This window comes from Alligator mississippiensis, chromosome 10, assembly GCF_030867095.1.
Source record: "Alligator mississippiensis isolate rAllMis1 chromosome 10, rAllMis1, whole genome shotgun sequence".
Lineage (NCBI taxonomy): Eukaryota > Metazoa > Chordata > Crocodylia > Alligatoridae > Alligator > Alligator mississippiensis.
The window spans coordinates 61922030-61938711 of record NC_081833.1 but is presented as its reverse complement, the minus strand read 5'-3'; the positions used below and the strand labels follow the sequence as shown (position 1 = coordinate 61938711).

The window sequence follows — 16682 nt, the reverse complement described above, 5'->3', positions numbered from 1 at the left end:
ACACGGGGCTTCCCCTGCCAGGCACGGTGAGCAGACAGCCGGGAGAGCCCAGGACGCGCCCCTCGCAGCGCTGTGGGGGAAACCCCGTCCGCACCCCGCAGCTGCTGAGGGAGGCGTGAAGCGCCCTCGCGCCCCGCCGGGCCCTGAGGCGGCCGAAACCTCCCTGAGGCCCGGAGCCCGCTGCGCCGCCCCCGCTGTCACTCGCGGCTCCTCCCCGCCCCGCGCCGCCTGGTCCCTCCCCCGGCGCCCGGCCGAGCCCAGCCGAGCCGAGCCGCCGTTTCCGGAGTGCGCCGTGCGGGCGACCGTGGCGGGCAGGTGAGTGCGGGCCCGGCCGCCTCCCCTCCGCGACCCGCGCGCGGGAGCAGCCCGGGGCGCCGGGGCCCGGCCCGCGAGAGGCCTGGTCGCCTGGCGGGGGGCGCCAGGCCCGGCCTTGCTGCTGCGGGGGGTGAGGGGGGGGGGTGAACCGAGCGCGGGCCCCGGCCCCGGCCCCGGCCCCGGCCCTTGCCCCTTGCCCCGGCCCTTCAACTTTCTCCTCAGCCCCGTCCCCGTCGAGAGGCAGCCTCAACCGGGGTCACCTCAAAGTCTCTTTAAAAAAAAAAAAAAAAATCCCCCCCTTGGGTTGAAGGCACCTTTTCAGTCGCCTTCAGCGAGCGCGGTCCTCCGAAGGAAGAAGACCGGGTGCTAGGGCTGGGTGCAAGTTTGCCAGCTGCGTTGAGCGAGTTGTTGCCTCACGAGGGACACTATCAACTGCGGGCGGTGGAAGAGCTTGGCCCGGGTGTCTCTGGATACCAGGGTGTGGTGTGACTTGTAGCCAGCAGATAAAGGACGCGCTGCGGCCCGGTAGGTGAAGTAAGTGCGTAGGTGCGAGGCGTGAAGGCTGTCTGTGAAAACGTAAACGTAGCCCCGGCTTGCAGTTTTTTTGCTGAAGCTGGAAGAGACCTTGCTCGTCTGCCGTTCTTCCCAGCTTTGTGCCCAAAAACCTGCGGAGCCCTGTCGCCAGCCTTTCTTTTTCTGCTTCCACTTTGTTAAACGTCCAAGCGACTCGAAAACCGCGACGGGTCAAAGGGGTGTCGGCTGTAGGTGACGGGGAAAATGGCAGAGCCCCTGGGGTGTGAGGAGCTCGGCGGGAATAATCTCCCAAAAGCATCGTTGTGGTGCTGCTGCGTAGGCCACAAATACTGAAAAATTGTTTTTTCGTATTGGCATTTTGTTGTTTGTAGTTTTGAATCGGGACAAGCAGGGGGGCTTGGAAACTAGAAGTGTTGTGCGCAGGAGTCGGGCTAGCCACAGTGTTTTGAGAGGTTCAACATTTTTGGTCTGTGGTTCGAAAGGAATAGAAAAAATTACCAGTGTACAATGCATTTTCAAAATCATCTAAATTTCTTCAGTTTTTGAGATGCACTGAAATAGTTGATTTGCATCCTTTCCAGAAGCTGTATGCCACGCGCTTCACCTCTGTGTACTGTTCCTGTGTTTGTTTCCAAATTTCAGCAATTTTTTCTTTTCCCCAAATGTCTATTACTCGGCAACACGTTTTCCTCTTCTGCTTAACATGCACCAGCGGTCATCATTTTTTTCCTCTGCTGCATATCACAGAAAACATACTTTTCCTGTCCTATAAGCTACGTGCCCAAGCTTCCCTTTACAGGTTGCAGTGGACGTGTCTCTTTTTCTACTTGTTCCCTGTGAAACAAAATAGATGTTCTGTGGAAAAATATGGACAGTGAAGCTGCCGATCTACAGTGTGGCAACAGACTAACCAGGAGGTTGTTTGTGACAGTTTCTGGTGCAGTGAGAAGTGAGATGAGGATGTTAGAAATACTGCTCATGACAGTATATCAAAAGGTGCTGAATATGGTTTCTTATTCCAAGTAGCTACACACATCAGGAATGATCGTAATATGATCATATATAAAGTTCCTCTGTATTTGAAGAGATCTCAAGGTGTTTTACAAGCTACACACAGATAAATTAATTTACCACGGAAATACAGACCTCTCAGGTGACATGTCGTAAATCTTCAACAATGCATGGCCATGCTGCATAACATCTTGGGGCAAGGATCAGAGGTTGTCTTCTAATGTTAATTATAGGCAGGTAGATTTTTTTTTTTTTTTTTTTTTTATTATTATTCCTAGAGCTGGATGTTAGTCAGGACAAGACCTTAAATGTTATGGTCAATACCATAAAGAAACAGTTTGGTGGGTCAGAGGGCAAGTGATAGGACTTTATAAAATCTAAGGTTTTGATCATAGCATTTCTTACACAATAAAATGATATCTAGGCTGCAAGTAATGCTATTTAAGTAAACACAAGAATCTTGCCTGGCTGGATGCTAACTTTTTTACAATTGTAAAATTTGCAAGGTGGAGGTGGTCTCTAGGCTTATATGAAGCTACCAATTGTCTTATTGTTCCTTTTTTCCTTCCTTTTTTTTTTCTTGTTTATATACATTACTTGTACATAATTTCATGTATATAGGGGCTGTGGTTTTTGTTGGCTTCTGCTGCAATAGTGTCTTAACTGCTCTCCTTTTCTAAAGGGGCTGTTGGAATAATGCTTCTATCCAGAAATTCTACTCTGCAGGTTGACTGTTGAATTACAGTGATGAGGTACCAGAGAAATTTATGAAAACCCTTTTTATGATGGCTGTCTTAGAAAAGAACAACTCTAATAATAAATTTTGATAAACTTGAAGCAAATTGGAAAAAATCACTTGTATTTAAAGAGAGAGAGGTGTTTTCTTCTTAGTTTCATGGAAATTAAAAAAAAAAAAATGACATGTCTTAGGACCCTGCCTGGCATACATCACATTTAGGACATTATTACGGTGTTAATTGCACCATAAATAACCCAACCACACATTTAAAAACATATTATGGTGTGATAATATATCGCAGACATCCCACAAAGATATTTCACACATAATATGTAACATCTTTGTGACTCATTTGTATTGCACTTGTATTGGACATGTGGCATGTAGCCAACACGTGACAGATCCTAACGCTTAGCCAGGAGCTTCCGGCTGCCCCTGACCTGCACCTTGGGTCCTGACATAGGGAACTTTTGAAGAGCCCACTGAGGTGGGCTTCCCCACCAGGGACTTCTTACCCTGAGCCTGGCAGTCATGGCTGGGCTTCTGGGGCATGGGGGAATCGGAGGCTTCTGGCAGGTCTCTTCTCCAAGTCGAGTGTCTCATCCCCCACACCTGGCAGCCTGGCCACAGCTTCTAGGCATGTTGGGGGATTGACAAACATCTGATTTTTCAGGCTGGCCTGAATTATCTCTGTCTCAAACTGCACCTGGAGCTGCCCCAGCCAAGGCTGACAATCAGCTAATTGTCAGCTCACCATGGTGGGGTTTTGAAATGGCCCTGGTATGGTCTGGGGCAGACCAGTCAGCTGATTGTTGCCTCCAGCCCCATACCCCACTGACCGTCAGCCCTGGCTGGACCTGGTTCCCCTTGCACTGGCAAGTTGTAGTGGTGTAGTGGGATCTGATCCCTGCCATCCATGTTGGGGGGGGGATCAGATCCCATTGTGCCATTAAATGGATGTGTGCCAGGAGCCTTAGAAATGACTTGGTCACTCTAGAAATACAAAAGTTGTATTGTTCTATTATACTCACTGAGGTTTGATGCTGTGGGATGTATAGTGCAAGCTTGGGGTATGCTGCCTATTGTATATGGTTTTTATTAAGATTATGAAGAAGTGGTTGTTAAAGTGTGGGGGGATGAAAGGAAAAAGCTGCTGTATTTGATGCTGAAGAACTTCTAAGGTGTGTAAGAGAGACAGAGAGAGAAGAGTCCCTGTATATTTGGAGTGGAAATAGCAGAAGCTTGTGGTTGGGCTTCTAAGTCTCATATATACACAAAATGGTCTGCAGCGGGATGTAAATTTTCAAACTGTGATATGTGTACCATTCACAGTACATGAGCTGCGATCAAATGAAACATAGAAGAGTTGGTCAGAATACTTGCTTATACTAGTCTGCTAAATATTTTTTGAGATTTATATGTAGTATGCTTGGCCTGTTTTCAAGAAATAATTCTGGAGAAGGCAAAAAATATCCCTGCTAATAAAAACCCTCAAGAGAGAGCGCACCATAGTATTGACTGAATAAATATTAGGCCAAAATACTTAAAAATAAAAGCTTTGAGAAGTCCTTGGGATGTAGTGGGGTGCCCTTTTAAAAATTAACATTTTTACATATTAGTAAAAATGTTCAAGAAAAAACTTTAAGGTCACCCAATGTTTCAGGAGCTGGAGGGAGAAAAACCAGGAAAGATGTGTTAAAAGTACTCTTAAATTGTAATCTTAATTCTCATTTCCTGGCTATCTGTTTTTTAAAACAATGTTGTTCTTTTAGGTTAGGCTTGCTGCTCACTCCCTGAAATTACAGCTTTGTGTTTTCAAATTTAGCGAAAGTTCAACATCATTTGTGTTGTTTGGAATGTGGACAGCCTTTCTTGTGGGTTTCTGTTCTTGTTTGTTGCTGTTCCAATTGCTTGTTGGATTTTCTTGTGTTTTTGGATAGGTATAATTGTTTTTTCTGAAGTTTGTCCCCATTTCCTTTGGTCGCTTTTCACTGTGGTATTTGTGTGATACTAATCCTCCTCATTTTGTAAATATGTCTGTAGGGTAAGTTTGGAGAACATTGATTGTCTGGAGAATTCAGATGACTTCAGACAACTAGGTGACCTGTAATATCCTTTTCCTCAGGGTTTTGGATATATTGCTTTAGGATTTTTTTTCCTTTAGCATTACATTGTAGCATTATGATTTCTCACGAAAACCTGGCTAACACATTAGTTAGTTGTGTGATGGAAGGATGTTGATTAAATTCCTAATTCCAGTATTGTACCAGTGACTCTCGTTATTCAGAAGTACACTCAGAGCTCACATCACAATGGTATGGAATAGGGAATATTCCCTGTGGGCTGCAGCTGATGTATTTTGGAATAATCAGGAAAGAGAGGAGTACTGTTGTTGCTGTTTGATTATATCTTTTGCCAACTTGTTATTAGGAGCAAGCTTATCTTTTCCTTATCACATCAAAATGATACGCATCTCGAATGCTCTCTTCTAACATGCTGTATCTTGGGGACTCTTTAAAAAGAGATATGTGGAATGTCAAAGTTTCTTCCCATGGCCAAGGAGTAGGAGGAGGGTAGAAAGAGCCACAGTGATCTTTTTCTTTCAGTGAAGACATCACTACTGTGATTCACGCCTTTGTCATTTCATTACTAGCTCACTGTAGTGCATTATATCTTGAATCCATTCGGAAAGCGAAGCTGGTACAAAAGATGGTTTATTTTTAAGTAGGGTATGTCATTCTGATACTACACTTAGTCTGTCTGTAGGTTTCTGGACAGTACCAAGAATTCCCAGAACAGGATTAAGGGTAATTCACTCTGGTACGCTGTGCTAAGAGAAATAGTCTCTGCAAGCTTCCTTTTTCACCTAGTTCCTATTATTAAATGCTGTTGATCCTAGACTTCAGGTAGTCGTGTCTTGGAAGAATGTAGCTGGAGAATAAGAAGGCATTTGAACTTTCCCAGAAATAAATAAATCATAACACCCGATTATCTTGAGCTCACTCCAGGGAAACCTGTGACTAAGTCTCTGATGTTTATAACCCTCTATACCCCATGTCGAAGTGGAAGTCAAAGCTTAAAAAAAGCACCTTTTAAAACCAGCTAAAGAGTTTGCCAATCTAATCATCAGGGCACCAGATATTCCAGTTGAAGTTGAGCCAAATGGAGAACTAGAATATCGGAAAGCTGTAGCAACCAGAAAGGACAGACCAAAAGATACGCACAGAAGCAACATGTTCTTGTTGAAAACAACCTTCAGTTTCAAGGGCTGTAGAAACTAAGACCAAAAAGATCAGAGGAAACACAGTTCCTCTGCATGGGCAAAGGACAGTCCTGAATCAAAACCCAAAGGGCATGGAAAAAAAAATGGACTCTCTTTTCAGGAGTATTTAAAAAATGTCCTCTGAAGCAAACCTCACACCAGCTGAGCTGTATGAAACAGAAGAAAGAAAAGTATTGGGAAGTAAGTATTCTCCAGGTCTAAGCATTACTTTTATAGGTTTTGCATGCATCTCTCTAGGGCAGTATTAATACATACTGGGACTTGTGCTATTTTTCCCCTGCTTAAGTATTTAGATTTATTGTTTACATCAAACAAAAGTACTCTAAAAGTAGTTGCAGCTCTGTAACCCATAGTTGGGCAGCTATGCTTACCAAGGGATGGACAGCAGCAGATTGCAGGTGGAAAATGCCTGAGAAATTGTCTGCCACTTTAATTATTTCAGCGCCTTCTCTTCCTTTGCCTAAACATGGTTTGCAGTAGGGATGTAAATATCATTTAACGCATATTCGTTTAACCTGGTCTAATTGTATCAATCAAATGTTTAACCGATAACACAGCAGCCTTGACACTGCTGCTGCTAGGAACTGCTCTGACTTCCTGGGGAGGAGGAAGGAGGCAAGCCCAGCCAGACAACACAGCCCAGGTGAAGCCCTGCCCTAGGAGAGAGGGAGCACCTGTGAAGGAGCAGCTAATTGCTTAATTGATGAGTCATTAGGCTACTCTCTGTTTTCCTGTTAGGCTATGGGTACTAATCCCCATCTCCCCTCCCTGCCCTCTGGCTCCTCCCTTCTGTCAGCTATGCTGCCTTCTGATTCGTGTTGGCACACTGTGGGTTTCCCTTTCTCCCTCCCTGCCAGATTACACCTGCCTGGAGCTAAAGGATAACTGGTAAAATCATTGGTTATCACTGTATTCACCAGTTAAACCAGGGGTGGGCAGTTATTTCGGGCAGAGAGCTGCTTATCCAGTTTTGGCAGGCTGTCGAGGGCTGCATGGGTAGCCCTGCCCCTTGACAGGTACTCCCCCGTCCTGGTCACCATCTTGGGACCAGTGTCCCAATGTCTTTGGTCCCATGTCCCAGGGCCAGCACCGGTGGAACCCAAAGCGAGGTACAGGCTGGCAGGAGTCTGTGGGGCTGGGCTGGGCTGCAGCAGCAGGGAGAAGGGGAAGCTGGCCCAGCTCCATGGAGCCCCTGCCAGCTAGGACTTTGTGCTTCGGCCACCGTGCTCTGGGCCCTGCTGGCACTGGTCCTGGGACGCTGGTGCGGGCCCCGTGCTCCTGCTGGCTCCCCAGCCTGGCGGTACAGGCAGGGGGCAGCGCATAGCCCCAACCCCCTGCTTGCTGCCAGGGAAGAAGCTGATGCTGAGCGTGGGGAAAAGTGGCCCCTCGCCTGGCCTATGGCTGACGCTCCCTTCTTCAGTTGCTCGCAGCCCATACAGGGTTGTCCTGAGTAGGCACAGGCAGCCCCATGTGGGCTGCAAGCAGCTATAGTGTGGGGTGCTGGCCATGGGGCCAGTGAGGGGCTGCTTTTCGCTTTGCTCAGCACCAGCTTGTAACCTGCCCCTGCTGCCAGCCTGGGCTTCGGGCTCGCCTGTCAGGGCTGCACATGGTGGCAGCAGTTGTGCCCGCCCACCCGCGTGCTGCGCCAAGCAGTGTTGGCTGCTGCTGTCTGCCCAGAGCGCGCGCTGGGCAGCCTGCAGGCAGCCGTGGCAAACGCTGCCCAGTGCAGCAAGTGAGGGGGCTGAAGCTGCTGTCACCACATGGAGCCCAGGTTGGCAGCGGGGCTGGGTTTCAAGGTGGTGCTTAGTGCGGGGGGGGAGTTGCCCCTCGCCCGCCCCGTGGTCGGTGCCCCATGCTGCAGCTGTTCACAGCCCGCCTGGGGCTGCCTGTGCCTGCTCCAGACAGCCCCGAGCGGGCTGCAAGTGCCTGCAGCAGGGAGCGCCGGCCGCAGGGCAGGGAAAGGCTGCTTTCCTCTGGGCCGGAAAGGAGCAGGGAAGGAGCCCGGGGAAAAGCTGAACGCGGGGGTGGGGGAGAAAAATGGACCCTCGCCCACCCCGTGGCCAGCGCTCTCTGCTGCAGCCACTCGCACCCCACACAGGGCTGTCTGGAGCAGGCACAGGCAGCCCCAGGCGGGCTGCGAGTGGCTGTAGTGCAGGGCGCCGGCCACAGGGTGGGAGAGGGGCCACTTCCCCCACACCGTGCTCAGCTTTTCCCTAGTCCACTTTTCCCTGGGCTCCTTCCCCGCCCTTCCTCCCTCCCCATCCCCTTACCTGCAGTTCTGGCGCAGGGCAGCTGCATGGTCCCAGGCCAGAAGCCCCTGCTGGGGCTTCCGGCCTGGCCTGGTGGGCCCTGCTGTTGTGGGAGCCCGCAGGGCTTCCCCTGGGTCCTACAGGACCAGGTTTCTGACAGGAACCAAGGGCAGAGAAATATTAATTTTCTAATGACCTTGTGGGCCGAATCCAGCCTGTGGGCTGTATTTTGCCCACCCGAGTTAAATTATGTCTTCATGCCCCTAGTTTGCAGGTTAGTTAGACTGGAGGAGTTCTGAATTGTGCAAACTTGCTATGGAGTTGTCATTGCTTGTTGCATGGTATCATAATAAAGTGTCTAGAGAAGTAGATTTCTACCTTTCTGAACTTGAGGCACCCCTCATTGGAGTCAACCCTCCCCTCCGTAACTTCTGCAAGTTGTGGCACACTGTCAAAAACAAATTTACGTATTACAGGGCTTATCTCCCTGCAGAGGGGGCTAGGCTGTGGGGGTGGTGGATCAGCCAGGTAGGGACTGCTTATTTCCTCACATTTCAGTACACCCTTGGAAGAATCTGGCCAGAGCCCAGGATGCCATGGCACTCTGGTTAAGACTAGCTGATCTGCAGACTACAGTTAAAGTTATGTCAGTGTTTATGTCAGCCTGTATTTGGAGGAGCAGTGAATTTTGCATTTGTTTATATAATAAGCTAATAGCTCTTTTGTTTGTCTTCCTTAAAAGAAGCAGACCTTTACAAGCTGGCAATATACGCAAGCTGTATTATATGATGGAAAGAATAGTCAAACATTTTAAAAACACAGTGCATCTTTAGGCAAAGCAAAAAAACTTATTAAATGCATTCAGAAGAACCCTTTTCTAAGCGTCCTTGTTAACTGATACTTGAGACCTGCACAGGATAGCTCAGCATTTGCTGGTCATTTTGAAGAAGGAAAACATATCTCATTTTGCATAAGAAACAAGATTGTTTTGGAAGTAAACCAGCACATACTGACTTTTATTTTTGCGTGCAAGGTGTGTGGATGACTAAAATTCTCTGCTACCTCAGTTAAGTTCTTTGTTACTATAACTGAATTTTTCATCCAGGTTTCTCCACTGTTGGTAATCTGATCAGAGAAGCAAATGATTTAATGCATATTGAACAACTATTTGCCTCTAAAGAACAAACTTAGGCTACATTATGTAATTTTTATTTATGCCACTTTTCAGTGAAGAATAAGCAAATTCCCTTTCTGAGCTCACAGACTACTTATTCTAGGTAGACCAATTACGATACAGCTGAAACATTGGAAATGTTAATGGTACTGCAGCTTGCACTCACATTCTTGAGCAAAAACTGCTATATGCTGATATCAAAGTAGAGAGTTAGGTTGGTGTTGAGTTGCATTTCCAAAATGAAAATATATTAGTAGTCCAACCTTTCCACAGGGTATTTGAAGTGTCTGTATGTATTCAGAGAGGGTTCCCATGCTAGAGCAAATTGAGGAAAAAAATGTCCAGTTTAAAACATCTAAATAATAAATGCTTACATTGGTTACAAATGCATTGCTTACAGATGTGTACAGTGTGCATGGTGCTGCATGAGCCTTTATGGAAAGAAACTCCATTTCAAAGATAGTACTATCTTTCTATATCTGTTTTGCAGCTATTGGGGATATAAAAGTTTCTCTCTTACCAGCCTTATTCAATTCTCTTTTAATTTTATTTTGTTTCAACATCCCAGTCATCTTCAGTGCAGAAGATTATGATGTTAAACTCAGTGTTTTGACCTCATTTCAGGCTCAAAGTGGGGGAGGACTGCAAAGAATGAGCCAGTTGTTTAAACAAATGCATTTGGTAACTAGCAAATTTGGTACAAAATTGTGAAAAACAAGTTAAATGTTTGTGCTAAATTCAAATTCACTCAAATATATTTGAGCACTTTCCTTAGCAGGTGCATTTTGCAAATCCATGTTATCCACACTAATAGTAATGTCTTATTTTTTCATATGATCGTTAATAGTTAGTCTTTAAAATAAATATGATTTAGGGGTTTGGGGATTGAAAATGATGTATTGTGGTGTTTCTTGGTCATAAGCACTTATTATTTTTATCCTTGTGGAAAGGTACTACATTTGACCTGTACTATTTTGAAATTAATCTATTGTTTGGTTTTGTGGCTAAAAAAGATTTTAGTATGGTTAAGTGAAATCTATTGCTCTGCAGATGTTGCTGGATATGAAATCTGTTCTAAACCACTAATGATACATGTTTTGTTTTTGTATAGGAATGTCACATTTTTGTGGTGACAGATTGGTATGACAGAGTAAATTTGTAGTCAACACACAAGATTTAGTGAGATGTTTCAGGGAAAAGACAGTGTGGGGGGGGTTTTCTTTTCCTTTGAAGGCATCGTAGGAAAGATTTTTTTTTTTTCCCATTTAAGTTTCTGGGATGGCTTCCCTTCTTTGACATTTGATTAAACACTGAGCATGTTGTCAGTTTAGAAAAATGTGTACCAGAAAGTGATTCACCCCCCCCCCCCCCCCCCCAATTACACTCCTGCACATATGTTAGTGAGGTGCCTTAGGCTCTTTTGTACTCCACCCAATTCTCTTCCATATCAGAGTGACCATACTTTTAGCAGAGGGCTGGTAGGGGTCCTCTAGATCATAGGAGCTTGTTTGTTTGTTTATTATTTATTTACTTTTGAATGATAGGAAGTGCTCTTAGTACTGTTGGAGCTGAGTGCGTTGCTACTGTAGCATTCTTAAATCCTGCAAAAAGGCCTAGATGTTGTAAAACATCTTCAGAATCTTCAAATCAACTCTGGATGCCTTTCTGGAAGATATTATTTCTGGCTTAGAGCTGGGATTTTACAACCAGACCCTAAGGGCAGCTGTGGCCACACAGCTCCTACCACCGCCCCCCCTCCCCCGGTACCCTCTGTTTCCAAAATCTTTCCTGTCATGCCTTGATGGATTATTTGATTGTAAAAGGGGAGGCTGTCCCAGAGTGAGCCTTCATCTATTCTTTGGCCAGTGGGTCCCTCTTGGACCTGGCTGATCCCAGACCTGCCCCTCAAGCAGTAAATGGGGGCTCTCCCGGCCCTGTTCCTTCCCCAGGGCATCAGTTGCCTAAGGGCTATTCATGGCCTCCTTCCACCCCTACAGCCATGCCCATGCCTCGCAGATGTCACTCAGTTGCCAGTTACTCCTTGTACAGCCTGTAGACTAGTAGCCTAAGCCCACTGGCTCTGGCCTGGCTTTTCAGTCTCAGTCTCTTGATGGTCCCTGGCCACCTCGGTCACCCCCTCTGGGCTCTGGCTTCAGCCCTCTTGGCCTCAGGCCACCTGTGTCTTAGACCCCTGACCCTGGTGGAGGTTGAAATGTAGGGTGCCCCTCAGGCATCCCTGTGGCTTCCTTTCCACCTCTTATAGCTATACCTGGTCTATTGGTACTTAATCAGAACAAAAATGCAAGCCCACTGGCTGTATAACTAAATCAGTCCCCATACTGAGTCATTGCCCCCACAGGCTATAAGTCCTCCTTAGAGCTGTACTTGTATCTTGGGGACAGCCTGAGTGCCAGTCAATCCCTCTCTGCAGCCATCCTGTACACAAGCTACTCTTTGCTGCCTGTAGGGCCAGGCTGACTGACTGTTTTCAAGCACTTGCCTTATGTGCCTCTAAAGCCTCACCCCTTCCTGCAGGTGGCTCTCCAGCCACCCACCGGGGTTTTCATTTTGGCCTAATGGCTGGCTTATAATGTGCTGCTGTCCTCGCTTGGGGACATCCCTGCTGTGTCTCCTCCCTTAAAGTAACAGGAGCCCCTGACTCCCTGTTACAGTAGGTTACTAGGTGAGGGGGAGATGCTATTAAGTATTTGCTTTCTCTTGTATTTTAAAAATTTTTGTTATGTATCCCATGACCAAGTCTTCCTAGAGTAGTGGTGGAGAAGGCTGGTACTGGTGTGCCTGGCAGCTTATGCCATAGTTGCTTCCAGTTGTTTCATATCAAAAAGTTGCTTGCATTCACTTGCTCTTGCTCAAACAGCAGGAGCTGCACACTAACTTCTGGTGTTTTAAGTCTAGGTCCTATGTATTAGTTGGACTGCTTGAACACCATTGGGTCTGAAATCATCTAAATCTGATGACCTTGGATGACACCCTTTTTCTTTCTGGCTTCTGAAAATGATGGGTAGTTCTAATCATAGGGTAAGGTAATTGAAACACACATGCAGCAAGTTCATATCTGTCAAGGATCCCTGTATCAGATACATACCATCTTAACAATTTTATAAGCCAAAATAAGTTTGTTTGGTTTGTTTGTTAATATAAATCTCTGTTATTAGGCAAGAGCTGCTTTGTATATCAGATATAATTAAACTTGGATGACTTGTGGCTTGCTGCAAGATGAAGACTTGTTCCCCCTACAAATTATGAAATGAAGCTCTTTCTGGAACTGCAGTCACCCAACTTGTCCAGATGGATTGTGTTGCATTCCTGTTTGCTGGAGTCAGGCCCCAGTGGTCAGTTGCAAGGTCCGCAACAGAAGTGCCTGCCTGCTGCCTTTGTACTAAAACACTTCACCCTTCTCCCATGTAATATAAACGCAATTTTTTATTAGAGGTAGCTAAGTAACACTTACCAGTAAAAATGTGCTGTTTTGTCCAAGAACTGGACAAAGGAATGTGTACTTAAATGGAATCTACATATTTCAGCCTGGAGACAAAGAAGTGCCAACAAAATCATCTGAAAGACATAAAGAAAAGCCAGTGGAAGATTTTTCTGTGCAGAAGGCAATATGGTAGTTAAGTCTGGATATCTCTACATTTTCCTAGCAACCATGTCATTTTAGATGACTGGATACTGAATACAGTTCAGAATGCAGTGGAATACCCCATGCATGTTTATAGTGAGGATCTAAAAAGATAATTTAATTACCTGGATTAGATGCCAACAGAAATCCCATTGTTATTCTCTTCACTTACTAAATCCACTCTTTCTCTCCCCTCCTTATTTATTTTATTTTTTTGCTGCATCTAACACTCCTTTTCCTGTGCTCCTCTGTGTTTCCTTGCACTTGCCTCTTACTAATAATAAACCTGCCTCACACTTTAATGCAGGAGGAAAGACCTTCAAGGCTTCCTGACAGTTTTTGCTCCTTAATTGTAATCTATCTCTTCTGTTATAGGGCTCAGAACTGCTTGGGTGATTCCCACACTGCTGTTCACCAGTAACTTTACTGATCACTTCTATTTCAATTTATTTATTAGACAGGGAGGATGAAACCGTAGTTGCAAAATACAAAGCAGAATTTACCATACTGAAATGATGTGAGGATTTTGCTAGGTTGAATAGTGATGTCGGGGTTATCTTCTAACTAGGACCATTGTTTCAGCTTTTCCAAAATTGGGTTTTTGTCATAGAGAGGTTGAGAAGGCATTGATGCATAATACCATAACATTTTGATCACTTTTAGTCCTAATGATAATACAACTCCAATTTGTTGCCATCAAAATAATGCCATAAATGTACAAAGTACTATGATGTAGTTGGGACTTCCTTCTGTTTGTTGTTTCTAAATATGTTTTCCAGTAGCTGAAGGTTTTAAATGCTTCTAAATACTGTTTGAAACTTTTGTTTAAAACCACAATTCTTACAATCCATGAAAATGTACATGTGGGGTTTGTACTATTCATTGTTTCTAGTGTTAAAAAATAAAGTGGTGCTTGTCTGTTTCCAAACACCACTTGTTCTGTAGGAGAATGTCACTGCCATATTTTTCTTTGTGCATCTGTAACCTGATATTTTTGCATGAAAAATGGTTTCACTCTGCTTTCCTGGCCCATGGGTGAAAATCAGTTTGGTGAGTTTTCAGTTTGGTTTGGGGAGAAGGGAGAGGTCCCTTCAGCAGTAAAGGAGCTTCAACAAAGGAGGGTTCTTGCCACTGGCAACAGGTTGTGCAAGTTGCTGTTCTTGGGCATTTATACATATGCTCTGGGAGAGTGTGTGTGTGTGGGGGAGGGGGGGAGCGTGGGGAGGGGGCTTTAATTAGAGCGGCTCCCCTGCTTAAAAGTGACGGCAGGGGCATGCTTTAACTAAAGCTCATCAAACAAGCTTCAGTTAAAGCACCCCCACCACCAGTTTCAGCACAGGGACACAGTACAACTGTCCTGTACAACTCCAGGACATCTCAGCCACACTTAAAATAGATAGAACCAGTTTTAACATTCTTGCAGCTGGCTTAATGATTTTTTTTCAGCTTAGCCTTTAAGGCTGTATTTTCTAGCTGCTTTTTCAATTTAGGTTTTATGCATCATTCGAGGCTCCTATAAATAAGATCCTTGATGAGCTGGCATGCAGTCTCTCAAAGCAGTGGAAAGACTATATAGAAATAAATAAAATGCTAACCCTATGGCCTTGTGAGCAGAGCAGAAGGTATGAGCTTCATTTTGGTTTCCGACTTTCTGGGGGCATCATTATATGACCCTGTAAGACCACGAGGAGAGCAGAGAATTACTTTTGCCTAGGGAGTTGCTGAGAGAGAGATGCTGGGTATTGAAGAAATCCTGATCAGGACCATTTTGGCTGAAGTCAAAGTCTCTACGAAAGTATGGCAGGGTTTGACAGCGGAGGATGTACAGGAGTGTCAGGATAGGAAAAGACAGAAAGCCCAAGGTTCAGACTTTTAACAATTCTCGATTCTTTCACTATAGTATTCGATGTTGAACTCCTTGATGGGTGGTTTGACTCGACTTGGAGATGCATGTTAGGGAATTACTAGAGTGTTTCAGAAAGTAATGGCAGTGTCAAAATAAAACCATTTTGTGTGCAATTATCATTTACTGGACTACATCACTTCTCTACAGAGTCTTTAACAATGGGTGCATTCGGCAACACTACCATCAGAGTTCCCTGCTGTGTAGTTTCCCACTCATTGAATACAAAATGGTTTTATTTTGAAATCACTGTTATTTTCTACCCTCTTAGAAGTATTCAGTAATGCAGTGATCAATAATGCAGTTTTAAAGGGTTGTAAAATTAATGTAGCATCTATTTCATCACATATTTGGCCTTCAAAATGTAATCTTTCTATAAGGTTAACAGCATCCCACTTGTCTAACTTAAAACATTTTCATCAACAGAGCATTCAGAAAGCCTCCATTTTGGTGGGCTATAGTGACTGTTTTGTGCTCCTCAACAGACAGTAGCTATTAGAATATTATCATCAGAATTGCAATGACATCAGCTGATGATGCTTGTGGGAGATAAATTGGAGCCGTTTATTAATTGTTCACAAATTTACTTGCACAAGAGTTTAGAACAAACCCTTTTCAGTGAGATTTTCTTTCAGAGAATCGCTGCTTCATTTTTTAGAATTGTATCCAATTGTATATTGGCATTTGCAAGAGCAATTTTGTTTTAGGAGACTGCTTAATTTTTTTATTTATTTTTAACCAAATTAAGACATGAATTGTTGTGGTCATCCCCAATTTGCATATGATATGTTTGTGGAACTATTAACTACAAAGCAAGAAATTAGCATTTTCAAATGGTACTAGGATTTTCACCCAGGCTAAGTGCAGAAATTTCAGGGTGGTGGGGGGTGTTATATCGGGTCCAGAGTGGCCAGCCGTTCTAAGGTAAGATGGGATGGGGCTAGTGGGGGGGCATGGAGGGGCAAGCTTGCTTTGGGGGGAGATTGGGGGACCATGGGAGGATTGGGGGGGCAGGCAGGGTCTGCAGGAGTGATCAAGGGGATGGGGGGGGCAGGTGGGTGTCCTCAGGGCAGTGGGACAGGCAGGGTCCATGGGAGGGATTGGGGCCCTGGGGGGTAGAGAGGTGGCAGGTGGCATCCTTGGCAGGGATGGGGAGCAGGTTGTGTCCCCAGGCATTTCTGGGGTTTGGGAGGGTCTGGAGGGATAGTGGGGACTTGCAGGGTCCATGGGGGCACCAGGGGCTATTTTTAGCACCCCCCGACCCCTCCTGGCAAACCTACATCCTCTTCCCTTCCACACCTCCTCCCACCAATACTTACTTGTTTGACTCCTGGTAGTAGCGAACTCTGATAAAACCAGGCAGTACCCAGAGTGATGTTCAGGAAGAGGAGTTGGAGGGGCAGGGGGACAGTGGTGAGGGGCTGGGGGGCTAAAAATAGCCCAGTGCTGGGCAGGGGTGTGTGGGGAAAAATGCAGCCCCAAGGGTGGGGCTGGTAGCTGGGCTTTCCCAGCCCTGGGGCTGTGCAGGTACAGAAGTTCCTTGCCTCGTTTTAACCTAGATTGAGTGAGTCTGATCCTGCATCGATCCAGGTCTAACTTAGACCAAGTTCCACAATTTTTAGACTAGTCTGTGTGCAGAACTTCTGTATGATATGGGTTTAAATTGATTTCTGATCATTGAGGCCAGGTCTGGGTGCAAGATCCCTACACCCAGGGCAAACTAAGTTAGATCTGGTGGCCGATTTGGATGCAATCTAACCTCCCCTAACTGCCCTGAATGTCTGCACTTAACCCCAGTCTGTTCTTCTGATTGCTGTCTTTCCCTCCCATT

The 16682-nt window shown here is 45.5% G+C and overlaps 1 protein-coding gene across 1 annotated transcript in view; it reads left to right on the top strand.

Annotated features, from left to right (window-relative positions):
* Nucleotides 1-214: 214 nt before the first annotated feature.
* The window catches only part of GARRE1 (granule associated Rac and RHOG effector 1), a 101937-nt gene continuing 85469 nt past the window's right edge, over nt 215-16682 (top strand). Inside the window, exon 1 of the mRNA XM_059713869.1 lies at nt 215-315. The gene's annotated coding sequence lies outside the window, so the exon portion shown is untranslated. The remainder of the gene's footprint in view (nt 316-16682) is intronic.